Source organism: Frieseomelitta varia, unplaced genomic scaffold, assembly GCF_011392965.1.
Source record: "Frieseomelitta varia isolate USP_RPSP 00005682 unplaced genomic scaffold, Fvar_1.2 scaffold_277, whole genome shotgun sequence".
NCBI classification, from domain to species: Eukaryota; Metazoa; Arthropoda; class Insecta; order Hymenoptera; family Apidae; genus Frieseomelitta; species Frieseomelitta varia.
In genome coordinates this window covers 974,660-997,597 of record NW_025110009.1, presented here as the reverse complement: position 1 = coordinate 997,597, position 22,938 = coordinate 974,660, and the positions used below count along the sequence as shown (strand labels likewise).

The window sequence follows — 22,938 nt, the reverse complement described above, 5'->3', positions numbered from 1 at the left end:
TTCCGAGGGATTCAGATTTCTCTGGCTTTAATTATATATCGTAACTTGATGAAACATTGATAGATAAATTTTTGTAGTATTTTACAGCGTAATATAAAAATTAAATTACTTTTAATTAACAATCTCCAATGTTATATCACAATATCAAATCTTTTGCCTTTATTATCAAGAATAGGTGTATGAAAGTACATGAAAAAATATGTAAAGACGGAGCAAGTCAGAAAAATGTAAATATTACATTCTTTTCATGTAATATACCACCAAAAATATAATATTTATGTAAATACCATTTTAATGTAACATACCACTTGAAATATAATTCGTCTATAGCCATTACATTGGAACTCTGCTTACAGTTCTTTATGTAGTAATATACAAGATTAACAAAACAATTTTGTGAATTTCTGTATTATATATACTAAATACGTGATCACTTATTCAAATATTCATTGAAAAGTCTCATCTTCTCGAGGTATAATTATCCAATTATATTCGTACAGTGTACTCATCAGTTTTACATTATACTTGTGCACGCAACACTTTGCAGATGAGCCTTGTTTCATGATGGCTCCTTCTGGACTAGACCATCGTGACTTCCTAACATTTGCCGTAATTGTTCCTTTGGATCGCATATCATAACATTTCCACCGTCCAACTGCTTTTAAATTGAGTTATTTTATGCAATTCCTCAATATTATTTAAATATCTCACGTTTAGAATTGTAATATATAAGATAAATATTTCAGAGGTCTTGTTAATGAGGTTTTTGACATAAAACATAATATTTGACGAGTTTAATAAAAAAAATGATGCAACGATATTTTTTTGAAAGAAGGCAAAACACACAGAAGTCTATATATAATATATAAGTTTAAATATATATTTAAATATTGCAGCGCACAGATATTCTTCTTAAATTTATCTTTAGAATTCTTACTTGTGCCCTGTCTTTACTCTCGTTTGCATTAATAGATGCTATACTGCGGATTTCTACGCATTTATTGAAAGTGTAAAAATACAAGAGTATAAAAGACATCCAAAATAGATGAAAATAATATCTATTTAAATTCCATTTCTTCACTTACGATCACAAAAGCATAAAACTCCGCTTTTCATTATAATTGCGCAAAGGCGGCACAAATTACGCAAGCTGCGTTAATAGTCTGGTTGTGATCTCTAATGGGGTATAATTATTCGAATGTTGAACGTTATCAAGAAATTTTCCAGGCTCTTAGCAGTCGAATAATTTCGTTGGGAGAGGGAAACTTTCAGAACCGCGTATCAGCCAGAATTTCATAACAGTTTCCATTGCGACGGAATATTGCGAAACAAGTTGCGCTGGGAACTCAGGATTAGCACGGGTAAGTCCGGTGAGAATTTCTTTAGTTTTTCTACCACTTCATAAGTGGAGTCTTGTTATTCCACTGAAAATTGCAGCTGGCGGAAAATAAAAGGGAAACAAAACAGTTCAATATGACTTCGTTTAATGTCCAGATTTACTGTTTCAGTTTTTATAAACACGTTCGTTTCGTTCGTGAAATCTATACCTTGTGTTCCGGGAATGAGAGGAAGGTTAGATTTATTTTTGCATGATTTAAACCTTGAATTAATTTAAAAATTATCGAGCAAAATCTGACAACGAATTTTTTGGTCAGATCTAACATTTACTAATTACAATAATGATAATTTTATAATGTTATGCATCGCTAAGGATAAATATAGTGAAAAACAGGCAGTTTCTTCGTTTAAAAAGATTAGCGACAATGCTCAAATTTTTAAATAATCAAACAAAATCTCGCAACGAAACAATTATCTAATATTTACTTTCGACAATGCCGTAGTAACAACCTTTTAGAATATAAACCTACGTTGTCGAGCACTACTAAGCGCGAATACAGCAAAAAATAAAACATTTTCCCTTTTAAACAGCAGTGTTTGTTTCGCGTTGATACGAGCTTCCGTCACCAAGATATCCTCGTTTGAAGAGAAATATAATTTTAAACATTTCTACTGTCCCACTCTGGCTCATAAGCTTTCACAGACCTAGGTCAAGCTTGGCACCTGTGCGATGGTCAGTCGCGGAAGCTGAGTTTGCGACTATTTTTTTTTTTTTTTTTTACTACCACCGGTCGTAACGTGCGTATTTTTAAGAAAAATGTGGGTTACAGCGTTTCAGTTACAATTCAACCGTGGATTTTAAACGCTTCGCTTTGAAATTCTTTATACCTGTAGAGTCGAATTAGCGATTTCAAACAAAGTCGTTTCATTAACAGACCCTCTGTTTCCTGAAACAGGCGCACGTGATAGCGCGATATTTTATTTGGATACATTATTTTACTCTTCGTTTTAACGCTACATTTTGCGTCCACTGAATGAAATTCCGATGAAAAGTAGAAAGAGAAATCATCACTTCTGCAAATTTTAGAAATTTATTGTACGTTTATTAAATTAATTGTACTTTATTTATGAATATAATTGAGAAAGTAGAAATTAGATACAGATTTGTTATTATAAAAAAATATTATAATAAACTTTGCATTTAAAATTGTCATAGAAGTTTGCAATTTTATAATGGAGTACACGTATGTAGGTATGTTATACATCTGTATGGTCTCTGATCATTGAATTAGAAGCATTTAGAATTTTTAACGTTTATTAAATATTTTTAATAATATCGTAAACGTTAAATTCAACCCAATATTTTAATTCTCATCTAAAAACGTTGCTGAAAAATTCTTACGTAATTTTTTCATTTTTTTAAAAATATTTTTATTTAGTTTAAATTCAAAGAAAAATAAATACTTCATACATATTAATTTGCATACGAATAACCATATTTTTCTAAGGGTAAAGAATATTTCACATTCGAATAGAATGTAAAAAAATACTCATGTCTTATAATTTTTCGTCTCAGTTTCATGTTAAATGAGTCACAGTATCTCAGGATCATAGTACAAGCATAATAGCTCTTAGCAGATAATTTTTTGTAATGAAAAATTCCTGACATAATATTTTAACGAGTGTTTAAATGCAAATGGCAAAAGAACGGAATTACCGTGCCTCAGTTTGCCTATTTTGATGTGTGAATAAGTGAGAATATACAGTGCATCGTATAAAACTAAAAACAAAGCGTTGGTAGTAAAACTTTGTTTCCACCCTCCATGTGTTAGTGAACGTGTTCTGGTTACTTCCGTGTATGTGAACGAATTTTTTGACCAGGGATTGAAACTGCAACGTTGAAAATAACTGTTATATAAAAGTTCTTTGAAAAAAAAAGTCAGAAAGAAACTGTATTCTGGACAACTGTTATAAGTAAATCGCAGAGTTTTATGCATTTGTGAAAAATTTGAACGTTAAATATTACTCGGATTGTGTACGATTGGCAAATGTATAAAATACTTGTGTACATATATATGTGTAATATATACCATCTCTATGAAATTAAATAACGAAATTATATTTCAATTACTCTCTAAATTAATTAGTCTTCTCAGTTACGTATCTCAGCGTGTTCGCGCGATTTCTTTCCATGACTTTCGGCAATCCACTCCAATGAACCGCGCTGCGTACACGCGTGCTCGGATGCAGCCGAGCGAGCACACTCGAAAGAGATAAATTCACCTCGGCGGAGAGAAAACGGTAGGCGATATTCAAATGCAAGAAACACGCGAGTGCAAATGTACACTGTAGCTGAAACTTTCCGCGGCTGCGTTTGCTGCCGCGTGGAAACTTTACGACGAAGAGTTCTCCGCTAGCCCCGAAAGAAGCTTACATTAGTTACGGTTATGGTTGCGCGGTTTCTTTTTTCCTTCTCCCCTTTCCTTTTTCTTTTTTTCTTTTTTCTTTTTTCTTTTTTTTTCTCCATCCCCATCGCTACGCGATGGGAGAGAAACACTTTAAGATCAATAAAGCCGGTCGAACCGACGCAAAGTCGATGTAACTCGACGGGCCATGTTCAACATTCCCGTCACGTCATCTTCGCTGCGCCCACCCAGTGCAAAGATAAAACGCGCGAAAGTAAAGGGGGATCCGCTCAAATGTCTGGAAGTACTGATTGCGATAAGCGTAAACTCGTTACGCGATAGGGTGTGTTGAGTTTGCGATCTGTTTGCTTCGGCTTCTACTCTGTGCTGTTTTTTTTTTCTCTCCTTTTTTAATATTGAATTAAATTAGAATATTTTGAGGTGAAGATCGTGAATTTTTTTTCATACAAGTCATGAAAATATTCGAACATTTATCGTTGAAGAATTTTTATATTTTTATTATGTGTGCTACGTAAAACATCTCGGAATTTCATTAATTTGTAATTAGAGAGTGTTATGATTATATTGGTAAAATTTGGGACAGAAGAATATATATACTTTCGGAAACATTTTGTGAATACATCTGTTGTACACGTACATATCAATGAGTTTTGAGATATCTACAAAAATTACAAAAGTGACTTTATGCTGTAGAAGAGTTTGAAATATATTTTCTAGAATATATCGTATATTAGTATTTCAGTATAAATAAAAAGTTTTTATATGTATTTTTTAGATTTATTTCGAAACTGATCAGTGTAATAATAATTCACACTTCATACAGAGTTAATAATAAATTAATAAAATTTTCAAGATGTTTTACACCTAACACACTGATCAAGAGTATATTCCCGTGAATGCTCGGATTTTCGTGAGCAACTAATATAATAGATTGCTCGTGTCGCGTTCTATGGTAGCCGAGGTGAAATACAGAGATTTCGATCTTTCCGAATTGAATGCTCAGTTAATGGAACGAAACGATTGAATCGGTCGCCGCTATTGTTTGATTTTTGCTCAGACGTCAATGAACGAATTGACATGCAAATGTGCCAGCTCCTCCGACCGTCGAGCCGTTGTTTCTCGTCGCATTATTCTTTTTTTCCAGCTGCTCGGTCGGATTATCAAGACTCATCGTGGCGTATTCGCTGCTACAATTATTCAACGATATTTATTGCCTTGGCGTCGCCGTCGAGATAGGAAAGTTTATGCTGTCGTTTTGTCGACGATCATCGCGATCGTTCGTATCAATTCCAAGCATCGCGATTTTTCGCCAAGATCGTGTCAGTTCTATTCACGAGTTCGGTATTTAAATCGATGGAAAATTACACGTTGTTTTATGACAATGTACTAATGTATTAATGATTAATGGACAGCGTTACGGTTAAAATTAAATAAAATACTTTATAATAGCATATAACATTTGCACGTGTGTACATTACTACAACTGTGTATAACGATCAGTTTCTAATTTACCTAGAGATTTGTACATTTCGTGTTTGAGAAATTTCAATAATATTTTCTAAAAATATACAAATAAAAGTTCATATACAGTTATTATCTCAGAAATTTCCTCCTTCGTTTCTCACATACAAGTTACATACTGCAATCATCGACAATTCGAACGTGAATATACGAATTTTATTAAGCTTTTCCTCATATATGTACATACATGAGGCATAAATAAGCGTTATACATTTTCGATATTTATAACGCATTAATATCTTCCTGGGGCCGTTCGATACTCTGTGTTGTCGATGGCCATTCCCGACCCTTTTTTTCATCCATCGATAAAAATGCTAGCCTTGTCCCGAAAAGCAGCTTACGCGGAGAAAAAGGGAAACCGCGGGATTGAAAACCTCACCGCGCGTCGCTTCGTTTATTTGAAAGGTCCACCACACGTAAGCAAGTGGCACGCCGAGATAAAGTTCAAATCTCCGAAGTAATAAAAACGAATACGGGGGCCAATATATCTGGCGATGGAGCCTTTCTTTCTCCTGTGCTGGCCCGGCTTTCACTATATATCGTCTGCCAAAGATTCAGCCATACACATAATTTTTATCGCCTCTCTTTCCTTTGTGAAATCAATATTTTTAAACATGAGATCAGTCAGTCTCGAAGATTCCTCACACTTGTCTATTTTATTTCCTCTCTCAATTTGTGGTCTGAGTCTTGATAGAATTATTTTTCTCGCTTTCTATCTATTCTATTTGTTTTTAGTAATAATTGCTTTCAAAAACAATTTGACACTAGATTTTTATATTCGAAACATTGAAAGTGCTGTTATAAATAGTGTAGTAGTTCTGCTTGAAGAATCATTTTAATTCGTTAACAAACGTTGACAACTCTTTAATTATCTACTTATTATTTCTTTTCATGGTTAATAAATTATATTCGTGCATTTGTATTTGAAAAAACAAACGAAACTATAATTTATAACAACGTATTGAATATCGCTATGATATTCATTTCTTAACTTCGCAAAGTGAATACGTCTATTTCAATTGCATCTGTTATATTGTCAAGTAAGAAAAGAACCTAAAACGGCCAACGTGAGTCCAATATACTCATCCCCTCCCCCTCCCAGAAACTACATAGGCGAAAATTCATTCCTAAACAGAGCCAACTCTCTTTAGAAACGATATTTCATACACTTCCATTTCACGTTCGTGCACTGACCTACTCTCCACGAAGCGTCAGCTTTCGAAAGCATCCAAGCTGACCGAATAAGCAACAGTTCTCGCCGCTGTACCCAAACCTGTTCCCAAACCTCTTCCCTGTCGTCTCTTCTCCTCTCTCTCTTTCTCTCTCTCTCTCTCTCTCTCTCTCTCTTCTCTTTGTTTCTCCGGGTGGCTCCTTGACAGTCCCGGGCGACAACAGTGTGGCAAATTAAATTAAATCCGCCTACAGGGCAACGCGATCGATAGATTTTCATTTGGCGTGGAAGCGTTTTCGATTGGAGCGAGCGGAACGTGCAAGGGGAAGAGAGGAGCGAGGCGATGCAACGACGCCGTAGAGACGAAAAAGAGAACGAAAGAGCAAGGGCGAAGTGAAAATATTGCCTCGCGGCCCTTTCGTCCCCATCGGTCTCTCTGACGATCGTTCACCCTCTCCTCCGCGGGTGTCACCCTTCCAACCCACTCTGTCTTTCTTTCTTTGTTTCTCTTTTTCTCTCCCTATCTCTCTCTCTCTCTCTCTCTCTCTTTTCCCTGTTCTCTTTTAGTCTTCGTTTCTCGTTCGGTGCCGTAGCAGCGCTTGAATTGCCAAAGATTAATCTGCCGATTTATTCAGCAATCACGCAGTCAGGCCTGAATTCTTTCTGCAGCCGGCACCACAGCGACACCGTGCAATTAATAAACCAAACTAGAACACGCTAGAATCTTAGATGAGACTCGCACGACGAATTATTTATTCGCCGGGATAGCGAAAACCGGTAGTCATCATGTTTATTGGATAAGTTGAGAGCCAGTTGCGCGGCACATGCGGCTGTGTATGTGTGAATGTTTGAACGTGTCTAATGCGATTTTGGTATCGAAGAACTGAGACCCGCTAATGGGATGTAGAAATAATAAGTGAGTTTGTGGATCGGTGAAAATTGTTGGTCAGGAATATTTTAGTGTGAAACTGAATGGTTTAATAGACAGAAAATTGACGCAATGTACTTGGAATGGAAGAAAAGGGTAAAAGTGAAAAGTAAGTATAAGTAGCGATACTTATTGTTGATATTTGAGTTCCTCTCCTATTTTCAATTCTCTCTCTGGGAAAGTTAAGCATTTTCTAATGATCTACGTACTCATTCCCGAATTTCCGAATCGCGCGTGTTAATTATTCTCGCTTCAAATTCTCTGTTTCGGTACACGTGAACATACATCTTTCGTTCGTTGTCTAATATTTCTCAATCGATTTATCGAATGATTTATCGTACCGACTCAATCACTTTAATTCAAACTGACTTTATTCCGAATAAGAAGTTTCCGCGTATTCCTTTCAATCTACATAAATTTATATTCACCGCGTTATCAACAGACATTTACAAGCTGTCGAAGAGGCTTTATTACAATATTCATGAAATATGAATTCCACGTTTCTTGAGAACTCTCGTCGATCTTTCAATTTACAGCGAAATAAAATAAAAATAAACAAGGTACGACACTTCGAGATGACCCATCGATAGGTAGAATGAATTTGATCGATTTGTTAAGAAAATGGAACAGATGCCGAAAAGGAAGGGTCTTAAAGAAACGATAAGTTTCGCGATAAGCAGGTCAAGCTGAAACGATTTCGCTATAACGATGTTATTAGTTTCGTTGAACTGAGGAATGTTAATCGACGTTATTGATTTTCGTCGTTCGAGGAGATAACAGCATGATTAATACACGAAGGCGACGTTGATAATAGCTCCAAAGGGCAGAGCTCTGCGACAATAAGCAATCGTTGATCGTTACGGAGCAAAGACGTAGCGAATGAAAGCGACTAACTCGCATCTAAAAGCGTCCGTGCAAAGAGTTTTAGCTGATTGAATTTTAGCAATAAATGGACGGAGCCATGCTTTCTGCTCATAAGTGGCGAACTATCCATACCGATCAATGAGGTTAAGTGTCTGCATGGGTTTATTTCGAGCAGTTTCGATAGCAAAGTACGCCGCGCACACCGCCAGCCGAATAGTATTACGAGCAGCTATTGCTGCTATTAACCACTCGTTATTTCGTTATCGATCGGTTTCTAAGCTTTATTTCGGCGCGCGTGTACGAGTAAATTATAATTCCGACGGGTTATTACGATGCAGGCAGTCCTAGTTTCCGCGATGGCATCGTTTGAAAATTTATTACCTATATTCCCTTGTATAATGCAATAAGGAAAATTTTTCAAATATCCCTATTGGATGGAACATAATGCGATATTGAAGAATTAATGCGAACATGGAGGAAATCAGATATTCAATGAAAATCATTCTAATAAATATGATTCATATAATTCATAATGTGAAACATTTTTTTTAGATAATTTTCACATTGAGTTCCTAATCGTTAAAAAATTCGTATCAGTTCCTCGATATAAAGTATTCTGCAATATATATCTATAGTGTATTATGTTTGCACGAGGCAATTAGAGACTAAGCATAATATTAAATTAAATTATGAATCACGTTCATAATTAGAACTATAATATATTTACATAATTAATTATTTATTTACATAATTAATTTACAAATTTTAGAAAAAATAGCTGGCTCCTGCAATTGTTTCATTTATTTGGACATCTGTTGTATATTTTACATTTCCCGTGATAAAATGAAACGAAATTAAAAATTCCAGGAACGAGTAATATAATCCAAAATTATTGCGGCTTCCAACGTACAACGATACCAATCGACAGTAAAGTGCAATTAATCAAAACTCGAGTGATACTAAAAAATAATACCGCGATACAACATTGTAAATGCTCGAATTGAAGTGTTCAAATTGCAGCAAATTTGCCACAGGGAAATTCCTCCTCGAGAGCTGTTTTCTACTTCGAATTTTCGCTAGACCGTATACTCTACATAAAGAAACTAATTTCGAGAGGAGATTTTCGAAACTCGTACAACTAAATGCAACCGGAACAGAACGCGGAGGTAAGCAAAGGGACGGAATTTCTTATCGCGAGACGTGTGTAATCTCTTGGTTACGCGAGAGTTTACATTCATACGGTTCCTCCTTTTCTCGGTATCGTGAAAAGGAATCTTGAACTCTCGCATCGAACCGCTGTCGAATAACGCGAAACGAAATTGCGAGGTGAATAACGTTATGCGCAAAGTGCTGGGGCGCGCAAGCAAGAAGAAAATTCCCCCTTTTTTCCAATACGAGCTGCAAACGTCGACCGACCTGTGTAATCTAACTTTACAACCTAAGGAAGTGTACACGTATAATATCCCCCCTCAATATGTTCGCGCGAAGAAGATCTGATAAAAAGATCTCCTTCCGGATCTAATACTGAATTTGATAGAGAAAATTGATTTCGATATCAAACCGCTTCCATCGACGGATATTCGAGCATCTACGTTGCGAGGTAATCAAATGTAAAATTTCCACGATTGCTTTAGGTTTCGGTAGGTTCGCACCGATATTTATTTTATTTATTATTCACGTTAATTTTTTACAAGTAGGTAGCTCAATTTGGTACCGATGGTTTACTGTATTTCTTTGTAATTTCGCTTGCGATTTTCAATTGAATTAGTTTATAATTGAACGTGGTTTTCAATTAGCCATACCAAGTTATTTCCTGAAAGTCTAAAAATACAATTTTTGGGCTTGTACTGTTTTAATTTAATTGGAGATTGGTCATATTTTGTTTTCATTTAATTCACCCTCTTCGAAGAGAAAGAGAAAGGTCTTTCAAAAATTAACGACCAGTTACCATGAAATCAGATCAATAATCAATCAATCCTAGCAAACATTATACACTCAGTCACAGAAGTTTAATTATACTTGGATACAAGTATTCAAAGTAGAGTACTTAACGTTTCTATTTTAATTCTAATGTTAATTTAACTGGGAAACTTTGCGAACGAAGTAGAAGTTAGCAGATGGTTAATAAGTTAAATATGGGGAACAAATATTGTAATATTCAGTACATGAAACAAGAGGAATGATTCGAACGAATGATCGATGACGAAACCGTGCGATAAAACTAGTTGCTGGAGTTAAACAAAATGTATCTGCTAAACAGTACCTTGTTGCGATATCTGCTCGGCAAACAAGGGTAACGCTTGTGCTTCCAAGTGACATCGTAGTCTGTTCACTCTGTAACGGATTCCGGGACTCAAGATTGTCAATCGAAACAGGAATTTCGACATGCTTGTTAGCACGTGACTTAAGCGTGTTCCAAGACGTAGCGAAGACAGAAGGCAGAGGAGTGAGTTGGGAACTTTGAATCTTGCAAATAGCCTTGAGGACTTGTTCGTCAGGCTTCTGAAGACTAATAAAGCTACGAACTACGTTCGCGAAGCGAATGGTAGAAACGGTGAGAAGTGATGGAACTGCGAGATAAGGTATGATCGAACGTATCTTCGTATAAAAGTATTTGGATATTTGCAGGCAAGAAACTGCAACGCTATATACTATATTACGTTATTATTATTAGCAATTAAATATTGTTGTTGTCATTGATTAGAATGAATGCCAAAAGAAATTATTTATATATTTAGTACTTCCAACCTCTTACTTCTTACAAATTTATAGGTACTAATCGTTTTTTTATACATAGAATTTTTTTTTAGTAGAACTTGGCCTTTGGTGAAATTAGTTGGTTGTATAGTATTAATAAACGGCGAATTTGTATATATTTATAGAAAATTTGAAGATGCAGAAATATATGAAATAATAAATAATATGCAACTAAACAACGTTAAGTTACAATGATAATTTTAATAAATAATTTTCTATCTAGGTTTCAACATACCATGATGGTTTATAAAGAATTAATTTTATTAGTTTCATATTGTCCGCTGGAAGCTTTTTATTTCTGCTTAAAATCTTGTAGTAGTAGAGGAATAAAGTTATCGATTATTCTTGCCCTTTCTTTTATACATTGAACATAAAGAGATTTTTCTGCCCCAATTGCTCTATAGAAACTATAAATTCACTGGATTCCGGCACAATGAAATTTAAATTTGCTAAACTTCGACTGATCGCGGCAATGTAAAATACGTAATATAATGTTCATTCTTGTGCGAACATAATAACCACAATGACGATGTAAATTTATAAAATTACGAAATAATAGAATGCAGAATTAATTTAATTCTAATTATGCTTGACTGCATCTCTTATACTGTAAACTTGAATTATACTGTTTTCTATTAATGTCATGATATTTATTGACATTATTCTATTGACATCAAAAATTGGCTTATCCTAAATTAAAAATTTTCTAGAAGTAAAATTACTATAATAGAAATAAATTTCCACGGGACTTTTTACATATATACGAAATATCGATTAGCGAAAATATCATATTTCCTTTTTATAGTTTAAAAGTTGTTTAACAATGAATATTCACAGTAATCGAAATTTAACGCTGCTTGACGTTCTCTGTTGAATTATATTTCTGTTTCGTTAGAGAATTTCTTAAATTTAAAAAACATATAAAACGGTAGTTTTCTCATTTGAACTGCATGCGGATGATTTCCTTGGAAAATTAAAAGTCTCTTCCGCGGTTGAAATTCAAGTGACTGACACATCAAGTCAAGTTTCGAGAACTGCAACGGAGTTGAAAAATTAAATTAAGCGTACAAATATTTGAATATGGCGGGATTCACGTTTTACAATAAAGAAGAAAATTATTTGTTCATTAACAGCAACGCAATCAGAAATATTTAATATTCGGTTTAATTACATTAAACGTATTTCCATTACGTTTCACACGAAATTCAGTTCACCGTCACATTGTTCCGAATCGGAATTTGATGCAAAAACAGAGAAATAATCCTAATTAGAAACTAGTGGCCATATCAAAACGTGCAGTTATATTTATCGACTTTCGTAGCCGGTTTGTAATTACAGCTCTTTTCACTACGATACCAGACAATTGCGTACGATTCTATGACCGACGTCTGGATCGGCCGGATTCAACGAGAGAGCGGCTTGAATCCCAAGGCTTCCCAAACTTATTACGTTTGCCTGGCGTTGAAAATAAACGATGAAGCACAGCAGACGGTAAAACCGGGAAATTTTTGTAAAACAAGTGGCTGTAAATCAGCTTGACGTCGTGGAAGCCGACTTTCGAGGTTGCATTAAGAGCTCCGCACGGCAAAGTGTATTGTCAATAATTTAGAAACCCTCCGATGAGGTTTTCTTTTCGAGCGAGCAGCAAACACCAGTGCGAAGGTGATAAGACAAGAAAAAAAAAGATACACGTTGGAGATTTAAATGTTTGTCGCTGAATATAATTTTCTGAGGCAGAAATTCTTTGAAACGGGGAAATTACAATTTTTCAACACTTTTTTGTTATTTCAAATATAATTCAATAACAATAGAAATGCTTCGTGTTCATTAAAAGAAAAACTAATTTTCGCTCTAATAATCCTATTAAAAAATAATAGAATTTTCTACGTTTTCTCTTTTTTATTAACTATAATAGCAATTAACACAGTTATACGAGATACAAGTTATTGGTGCAAAATTAATTTGTCACGTATCTAAATACTTCAATCACGCTTTTACGATTGTGCAAACGAAAACGAGCACACATATACGTACATTTTTCTTCTTTATTTTTTTTTCCAATAGAATAGCTAAAAATTTAATTTTCACGCGCTCGATATTGTTCAAACAGAAGATAACAAATAAATCAAAACGGGAAACTTACACGCACGGGAACAATATTGATTTCTGTTTCGGTAAAATCGGCGTACACGGTAATTGTTTTATTACGAATAATATTTGTCAGAGGGGCTGTGGTAAAACCCTATCTCGCCGCGCGGATGTAGCCAGTAAACACATCCGCGGATGTGGTACAAATGCCCATGGAGTTCCGGACGGGGTTCGTTTTCCCCGAAACTTCCTAACCACCGATGCAATCTCGTATCTCACGATGTAACGTTCACCCTTACCGCTATCGTTTGTCAAATTTAGTTTAGCCAGGTTAATTATTACGTATTCCCACCCGCTATATTGTTTTTCACTTGGCTACAATTACTATTCATATTCAATGAAGTTATGTTACAATTATTATATTGTGTTGCAGCGTTCTTATCGTACGGTCTAACTCGTTTGTTTCAGTGGTAATATGATACTATCGAAAACCTATAATACATCATATTATAAATTATACACCTATGAAAATAAAAAAATCAGAAAATAATATAAAAATTTGTCTAGATTTGTCATAAATAATTCTATTATAATATATTCGTATTGAAAAAATTAAGTCATCGTTGATCATCTTTGTAATTATCAGTACGTAAATATCATTGAGCTGTTCTTTTGAATACGTTTAATACGTTTAACAAGTTCTGACAGAACTGTTCGCTTCATGTATGGAATTTTAGTATGTTCACTGCTGATAATGAGACATTTAATTTGACATTTATTTAAACATTTAAATATCAGCTTTCATGACAGATAATTCACGTAAAAGGATATATCCATAGAAATTTTCATGTACCATCGTCTCCTAAAATATTAGCATGTTACATATATACTATCAACCCTAAATAAGTCCAACTTGATAATAATGAGCTAATTCGCTCTTATTGCTCGAAATAAAAACTCTTACAAACCCACGACTAGAATCATCGTAGAACTACGAAAGTACCATCAAAAGAAAAACAAAAAAAAGAAAAAGAACGATTACTGTACGTTCTTATCTCTGTGACGTTTGAAAATTTTATTTCCCTCCACAGAGGAAAAGGAGGTGCAACTGCAAGTTTACGCCTTGGTCTAATTTTAATTGCCATCGTCGTGGCTGTTTCGACCGATACCGAGACGATCATGGTAGAAAGAACGTTTCAAGTAACTGTTATTGCAGTCTCCAGTTCCCAATCCAGTTTCTTACCCTCTCTCCCCTTCTCTCTCCCTCTCTTTTCCTCACTTTTTGAGTTTATTCGTGATACTCGCTTGTGGCAAGCTGGGACCAATGAAATCCAGCCATTTCCAGGCGACCACTCGACCGGTGAATCTTAAAGCTGCTACCGCCGGATATTTGCAGCCGGATCGAACGTTCGCCCATCCGTGCCGAGTTTCCGTCGAATAAATTCGAATAGCCACGTGTGTCCTCCCCCTCACGATGCTCGTATACAAGGATTATTCAAATTTCCGGCAACCCGTTCCCTGGTGGAAAACCCGCGGTCGGAGACGTCCTCGGTGCTGGTCGAAGAGAAAAGAAGACAGAGAAAGAGAAAGAGAGAGAGAGACTCGTTTGCTAGGAAATATAAAATAACGCGATCCCCGTGCAAAACGATTCAAAGAGATTCCGTAAGACAATGGCCTCTATTCAAAGAACTCGCTTAGGATGCAGAAAGATGTTTTCCCGGTCTCTGTTTGCTCTTTGTCCCGGGGAAAGTTCCTCCCCGGGCATAGTCCTTTCCCTGTCGCGGACGTTTTTAAGGGAATCGTTCAGGCTGAAAATAGAGCGCGATATTAAAACGGACGCATGCTCGCGGTGGGTCGCCATTGGAATTGTCGAAATGAGAACGGGGTGGAGCATTTCTTGGGAGTATCTGACAGTATTGCATTAATTTATTAGAAATATTTTAGAGGCGTAGTAGATAGAAGAGAATTTAAAGGGAGGATAATTTTCAAACTTTGCAACTCTATGATTAATTTGTAAAATTTTCAATTTTTCAATATTTACATTGAAACAGCTACTGGCGAGTCTGTTTAGATCTTTTTGCTTGACTATGTACTCGACAGAAATATTTTAACATAAAAAAAGGGGACTGATCTAATGGATTCAAAAATATTATAAACCTTCTGAATATAGAAGTAGACCGAAGATTTTCGATCGTTTGAAAATTTGCTAGAAATAATTTATTTAATTTACTTTAGTTTAATTGAATGACTCAAGTGACATCAGTCTGTGTAATTTATATTTTATAAATATTCAACAGAGTGGTGAAAATGCGATGTAATATCGCTAATTAATTTACAAAACGTATGAAAAGATAAAATTCCGCTTCTGTTTTACTATTAACACGATTCAAACTATTTAGCAGTGAATTTAATCGGAGAATCGTACGAATAGTTGAATGTGCTTCTACGTAAGTTATGACTCGCTTTGCGTGTTAACTGGAAGTAGTTAGCATTGTAATAATATTGCCAAGTGTGTAAAGGACAATTTATCAAGACCTTTTGTGCGAGTTGTGTTATATTTCGCGAGTTTCGTTAGCGTTAAGAGTGAAACGTAAGATTGTATCTCTTTCGCGCCGTGTAAATGCTATAAACGAGGGACGCTGGTATATTATTTCGGAAAGTGAAAGATCGTGAATTAAAAAGTAAAGAATCTACAATGTCTGCTATGTACATTCGTATTTTTAATAATATGTAGTACAATATTTAGCTACTTAATTGCTTAATTAGAGTCACAGGAGATGCAATTTTAATACGAGAAAAATATTGTTAATAATTAGTTTTTTTATTTAAAAACTTGCAAACACTATCTCTTATAACACATCTTATCATCCAATATCAATTACTATAGTCATTCGAAATTAAAGTTGTTAATATCCTAATTTCTGTTTAAAGGCCTCTTGTCCTAACTGGAACTTTGTCAAATTCTATCTTTTGCACAACAATTAATCAATTATTCCCAATTGTTTAATAAATCGCCAATCGATCATATTTACTCATCAAATTCACTCACAACAATGGATACGATAACCTTTCGAATCCACAGATAATTTCACATCGATCGGCGATAATCCCTCCGGGAAAATTTACGGAATCGCGACGTTAACACAATACCGCCAGGAATTGGGATCATAATTGCCAAACAATAATGCATACCTCGTTTCGTCGTTTCGACCTATTGTCGAACTTCCATTTTGTGAAAGCGAGAAAAAACTCGATGAAAGCAAAAACAGGAACCGAAAGGGAGAGGGGAAAGAAAGAGCAGCCTCTGTAGCCTCTGTGTGTACGCTTTCGCGCGAACACGCTTTCGTATGTCGTACTGTATACAGCTTCGTGCATCTCACTCTTCTGAAATATTACCGTCCACGCAAGCTTCACACTCGCCGTTCGCTTTTAACGGCACCTAGACGGTGACACGGTTTGTATCTTGATACGATAGTCTAGGCCAGTTTGGTTGGTTCCTCACGTAAACCTGTCGCAAACCGTTGCCAACCGGTCCCGACAAGCTACTGCATTTTGTAGGTCAACGCCGGTTCCACCGTGAGGGTGGTTGACAGTTCCTGAACGGGTAGTGGAAGAAATAGGGGATGAGCGGCAAAGGGTGAGATAGTCGAGAGTCGACGCTCGGTTGTACGTGTCGCGAACAATAGCCCCGAGGGTACACGGCAACCTGATGTCACTTCCTGCGTTGGTGAAACTGCCCTAATTGTCCCCAACTGTACTCACAACGGCCACCCTTGCCTCCGTCCCCACCCCTCGCGGCGCGTCGAGCGTTGCGAATCGTTCTGTTACTCTGTCCACGTTGTACTTTCATTCAGAGACGATTTGCAATGGGAGGTAAGAAGAAGAGAGAACCGAGAGGATCGTGTTATCAATGCATAGTGTGTGTTCGCTTTTGGTATTTTGTTATATAAAATGATAGTAAAAGATTTGTATCTTTGTGACTTAAATTGTAGGGCCTGTCGTGTGTGTTGGCAACAATAAAACTGTGACGATAAATTCATATTATCAAGATTTATGCTACTGACACATAATCCATAAATTTTCCTGATTAAAATATTCAGTATCCTATATTATTGTAATTACTGTTATTCTGTGGAAATATAATTTGCTTTGCATTGAATGAAATTAAAAGTAAAACACCAAGTTACTAAATATACTATTAGAAATGTTACTGAACGATACAATGAATAAGTGAAATTCTTAATTTTCCTGGGTCAATTGAAAGTTATGCCATGTTAATATTATCAATCGTGGAATGTTCTGCTTCGTGATACAAATGTTTTAAAAAAAATATACACGACAGCCTTAAGGATTAAATACATCACTTTCACTTAAAATCTCGAAACCAAACCAGTTCAAGAATTCATCAGACATCTCCTGTTTTACAACACAAGCTCAAAATATTATTTCCAATTACAATTGGTAACAAAGGTTCAGGTTCACTCGTCATAGGCTTTCTCCATTCTGCTTTAACACTTACTCTCGCACTAGACAGTGAAACAGACAGTTCGCCTCTCTCTGTCACGTAGCACCTGATAAATGCTTTCGAGATAACAAGGAGCCTAATCAGGGAAGGACAATAGGGGTGGCCTATCTTGTGTGGAGGCGAATTTTGCTGCCGTTTCGTGCCATAATACGATATTCATGAGCCGATTATGACAGCACGTAGCCGTATAAGTAGGGCGCACTGATGAGTTATTAACTTCCATAATCTAACAGACGAGCGTGCAACGATAGAGCGAGAGAAATAGAGAGAGAGGGAGGATGGGAGGGAATAGAAAGGGAGTAGGGATACCCGGTGATGCATTGTCAGTAGTCCTGAGCACGTCGATTACGGATTAGCATCCGCGATTCCCTCACAGAAGATTCGTAATTGCTTTGCCGTGGCTTCAACCAGCCTTTGGCCCCGACTTTTCATCAGCGATTCAATTATAATTTGCTTGATTGTTACTGGGGGGGGGGGGGAGACTCGAACGTGCTGTATGCGGTGCTAGAGGGAAAGTCGTCAACGACGGTTCTCAAAATATGAGAGAGATTCGAAGTAATTAAATCAACTCTCTTCCTGAATGGAACTCGAGCAGAAGTTTCCTTTCATTTATTTTGTTACGATTGACCGAAATTCTTTTGTGGTTCACCTATCCAGGTGAATGGAAATTCATTTTGTCGTACTACTTGTCAGTCTTTCCTTTTTTTTTCCTTTTTTTTTTTTTTGTAGAAAAGAAGAAAGAATATGAGAGTCTTCATCCGATGAATCGGATTGTCGCGAAAAGCTCGCGGCAAAATTTAATTAATTATCCGGGAGTGAGATTTTCGTTGTTCTGATTCTTTATTGGTATGTAATTAACTCTCGAATGGTGTGATTGGACCATAACGAGTTTTCAGTTTAGTTGAATTCTGTTATTAACGTCTGTCATGGACAGTGCAAGATATAAAATAAAATCAAATGCTCTAAATTTTAGCAATTTAACAGAAATTCGTAATCCAATAATACAATTTGAAATTTATTTTATTCAAACCATTGAGAACCAAGTAATTAGTAATAATTTTATAAAATAGTAGATTCTAGATGGAATATAAAGCTAACTCTTGGATTTTTCTTTCACAACCTCAATGTTAAAAAATGAAATTTAATAATACAAATCGGATAAAAGATTAATAAGTTAATTCAATAAAAATTTCGAACATTTAAATGTACTTATATTCGTCTCTCTCAGTCAATGAATCAACATTTTATTTATTTCATTTATTAAATTAATGCCTGTTAAACCTTTTTAAATAATTTCAGCCTCTATTTTTCATAGCATAGCTAATAACGTGTGTGTTAAAAAATTTCCAAAAATGTAGCGTGGAGAAGTATATATGTAGAGTAAAAGGAGCGATATGGTAGTAGAGCGCAAGTAGTAGTAATCTATCATTAGTCAGACTGAAGATAGCAGGCAGTGTTCAAACTTTCTACGTATAATTATCGTTCTAGAAACTTCTCAAGAGTTATTCATTTTAATCGATACTTTGAAAGTATGAACACATTCATTAGCACAATGCTGCATAATAATGTAAAGAGCCTGTATTTGTGTACAATATACGTTTCTTTATACATACATAATATTCTAAAAATATTCGCATTTATTACTTATAGTTATAATTTTAAATAAGCGAAACGAACCTCTGCCTAAATTTTAATTTCTTTAGCTGAAGAATATAAATTTGCACAAAAGTCCACGGCCAAATACGCGCATGTGTTCTTTAATTCTAATTTAAAATTGCATTCGAATTTTCTCAGCATCTAAATAATTTAGCAGTTGTAGAGATGTAATTTAGTCAAATTACATCGAAATAAATGCGAATGAATGCTAATTGGCGTGCGATGCTCGGTTGCGAAGAAACAACGAGCAAAGAGTGAATATCCACCTGCAATGGAACGCTCGAATAATGAGAAAAGCCATATTCAAGCTGACGTCCTCTTAATGGCACATCGTGTGAACAGCGTCAAATCAACATCGACGCATTCGCATGATTATATGCAATTTAAATATAAATGCGTTCACTTCCATAACCGAGCAGCATCGACACTTCTCTCATCTCGAATCGAGATGATCCGTCTGCTAAATGTCAGACAACCAAAATAAATTCGTGCATTTTTCGTGCATGTACATTTTTGTTTAGCTAATATCATGATAAGATATGCTTTATTTCTGATATTTTCGTGTATTGATAATACGCATAAATATCCGTCCAACCAATGGAAATAAAACGAAAGGAGAATTTATTTACCTCGACGTTCAATTCGACTGTATTTTCGGAATATGTTCTCGCTGAAATTTTGAAAATTTGATGGTTCTTTTCAGCTGGGAACTTTTCTTTTCATCAGAAGATCATTCTTACTGACTTGAGAAGGTTAAGATCTACATGTTCTGCCTAAGATTGTGCACGATTATTTTTGCCTAAAACTTTGAAAACAGCTCCTTTCGCGGAAAATCGATAATAAACATTTATACACCATTCTTCGCTATCTATCTTTTTTCCCCTAATGAAATATTAGGTCCTCGAAGGGTTATTTTCACTAGAAAAGAGAATTTCCACTTTCTCAAATTTGTTTGTTTGTTTCTCTCTCGCTTTTAGTTGTTTTACGTTCTTAACACAGCGAAACGAAATAAAAGTTTCTACTTTGTTCGCGGCTTAGCCGCGTGTATTCGCATGTGTATACACTGGCGTGTTGCGCATAATGCCCCGTCTCGTATCATCAGTATGTATAACGTTAGCCGTGGAACAAAGGGATTTAAAGTGACGCAATTCAGAAGTCTCGAATGAATATTCCGAATGAGGGGAACCTGGTAGTGGGTGCTTGTAAAGTGCACGACCGTGGAAACTTAAGGGCCATTCATTATTTCTTAGCCAGTAGTAAGATTCGTTGAACGACCGGACGACCAGGATAATATTTAACGAAATGGGAAAAGGGCAGCTACACTGTTCCTTTTATTAAATCAAACAGAAATTGCCGGTGTTCGTTCCTTATATTTCTCTTTCTTTACTTTTGCCATTGTATTTCACTAAAAAGAAAGGCGAAAAAAAATCTTTGTTTCTCGAAATACGTAGAGAATAGAAGAATTTTGTTCTCTTTTCCTTTGTGTGTACGTGAAATATTATATTAATAATTACGTGTACGCGTTAGTTGGAACAAAGAGAGAATAGTTTTCAGAAAATTGATATTCAAGAATGAATGGTTTGGGAAAGAAAATTATGAATTGTATGAAAATTATGAGTATTTAGATATAAGTATTTAGTAAAAGTATATATATATCTTGAAGTCTTATCACGAATTGTGATATCGTTCGTGTTAAATCTGAACATCTTGGTAAATATCTATTCTTTAGTTAAGTTTTGTAAATAATTTTGTAAAAAATCACGACATTTTTATTAAACCAGAAAGGGACATCAAAATATATTCGTATTATTGTCGTGATAACAACCAAAAACAGTACTCATTTGCTTTAAATATAGTAATTGTATATATATATATTTAACCAAGAACTCTGATAAATGCACGTAAATATCTGTGACTGATAGCATTTGAGAAAGAAGTTTAAAGAAAAAGTTTAAAAAGTTTAAAGTTTAAATTCAGTTAAAAAGCTTTCTTAATTAAAAACTCTGGAACGCATAAAAAGTTTCTCTTTCTATGCCCGAACGACGGTCTTCGGCTAAAGGTTAAAATGGTCATAAATCACGAATGGTAATTCACTGGAAATGCTCCAGTCCATTACGTAAGTTCCGTATAATCAGCTTATAGTGAGATTTACTTACATATCTCTCAGCCAGCTTCCTTCCTTTTAAGTACAGCCTCCCTGATTCACACTGTTTACTTTTCTGCTCTTGCTCTGCGGCCTGCGGCTACGGGAAGCTGTCAGCGAGGCTGGTTCGATAAAGTGAAAGGCAATCGGGGGCTTCTGGTCTCCGTTCGATACAAGCTTTTCGATAATACCGAAATTGGAACGGCGAATGTAACTTCAGAGAACATTCTACGTATTTATATAATCCCCTCTAACCCTCAACAGGTATAGTTAAGAAATGGCTATGTACACTCGCTCGAAGTTCTAACACTGGTATTGCGTTTGCCTCAATCAAGTGTTAACGTAATAGCAACTGCGCTACAAAATATACGTGCAATTTTAAAAATTTCATCATCTACGACAAATACTGCATGTCAAAAATAAAGTGTCTTGAAACTTTTGGAAGGGAGTATTCATACATTACTGTTTGAATCATTTGGAGATTTTGATTAGCTTCCAGAGGGCAGTGGCTAAATTTTGAACAAACGACAAATTAATAATTAGAGAGCAGCGTGTCACCACGTTTCTATTTATAATTACAATATTCATTTTTTTCACGAAAAGGTACGATAGAATTTAATTCATCAGGGAAAGGAGGATGCTTCAAATTTCTGAATTCAAAATTCAAGTGATAAGATAATTCGTTTGCCTCGGGCAATAAGTTGGGAAGACACAACTATGATTATACGTATTTCCACTCGTGCAACGTCATAAAATCATGCAGTTCAGTCGCTTCAGCGCCAGAAATAATGAATTCGAATCTTATTACGTTCCGTTGCTGTACACTTTCCAAGCTATTTTTAACGCAGCTATTTAATTACAAAAACCTTTAATCGACGTAGTCACGCGACGGTCAAACAGAATATATCCCACGATGGAATCTATTTCGAACGAACTTTCAACGAATCTCCTCCCGTACTGGCCGACTCTTATTCATCGTTTCTTATTCACCGCCGGAAGTCCCGATTTATTTAAATTTCAAAGCAGCTCGAACGATGGATATCAGTGGGATAATATTCGTAGACACTATCGATTCGTTGATTAAACAAGTCTGCCGACAAAGCGAGCTAGACTGATTCGAAATTAGTCGAATGTAAGGAAGAAAAACGGGCCGGCGAAAGAAAAACAGAGGGATGAAATGCAAATACTCGTACTCGTTCAACTTGGGATTTTCGGGGCTGATCATTTCACCGTGGATCGAAACAAGCTCGGTGAACGTTTAATTATTGTAAGTAAAGGCTAGCTTTGTGTTTTTTCTCTCTCTCTGTTTTATTATTTTGAAAATACATAGGGAGTTATCTGTTTTAATCGACACTTTGAAAATCTAAATATTTATTAGTAATAAAGAACTATACTTGTATATATATACAATACAATACAAGTCAAACTTGTATAAATGTTTTCACAATATTTATATTAATTATATAATATAATATATTAATTATATAATATACTATATTATAGAGTGCGGATTTTCATACA

General features: G+C 35.5%; 1 protein-coding gene across 1 annotated transcript in view; it reads right to left on the bottom strand.

Annotated features, from left to right (window-relative positions):
- LOC122529085 overlaps positions 1-21,466 on the bottom strand; it is a 295,075-nt gene extending 273,609 nt beyond the window's left edge. Inside the window, exon 1 of the transcript XR_006306739.1 lies at positions 21,431-21,466. The gene's annotated coding sequence lies outside the window, so the exon portion shown is untranslated. The remainder of the gene's footprint in view (positions 1-21,430) is intronic.
- Positions 21,467-22,938: the final 1,472 nt, after the last annotated feature.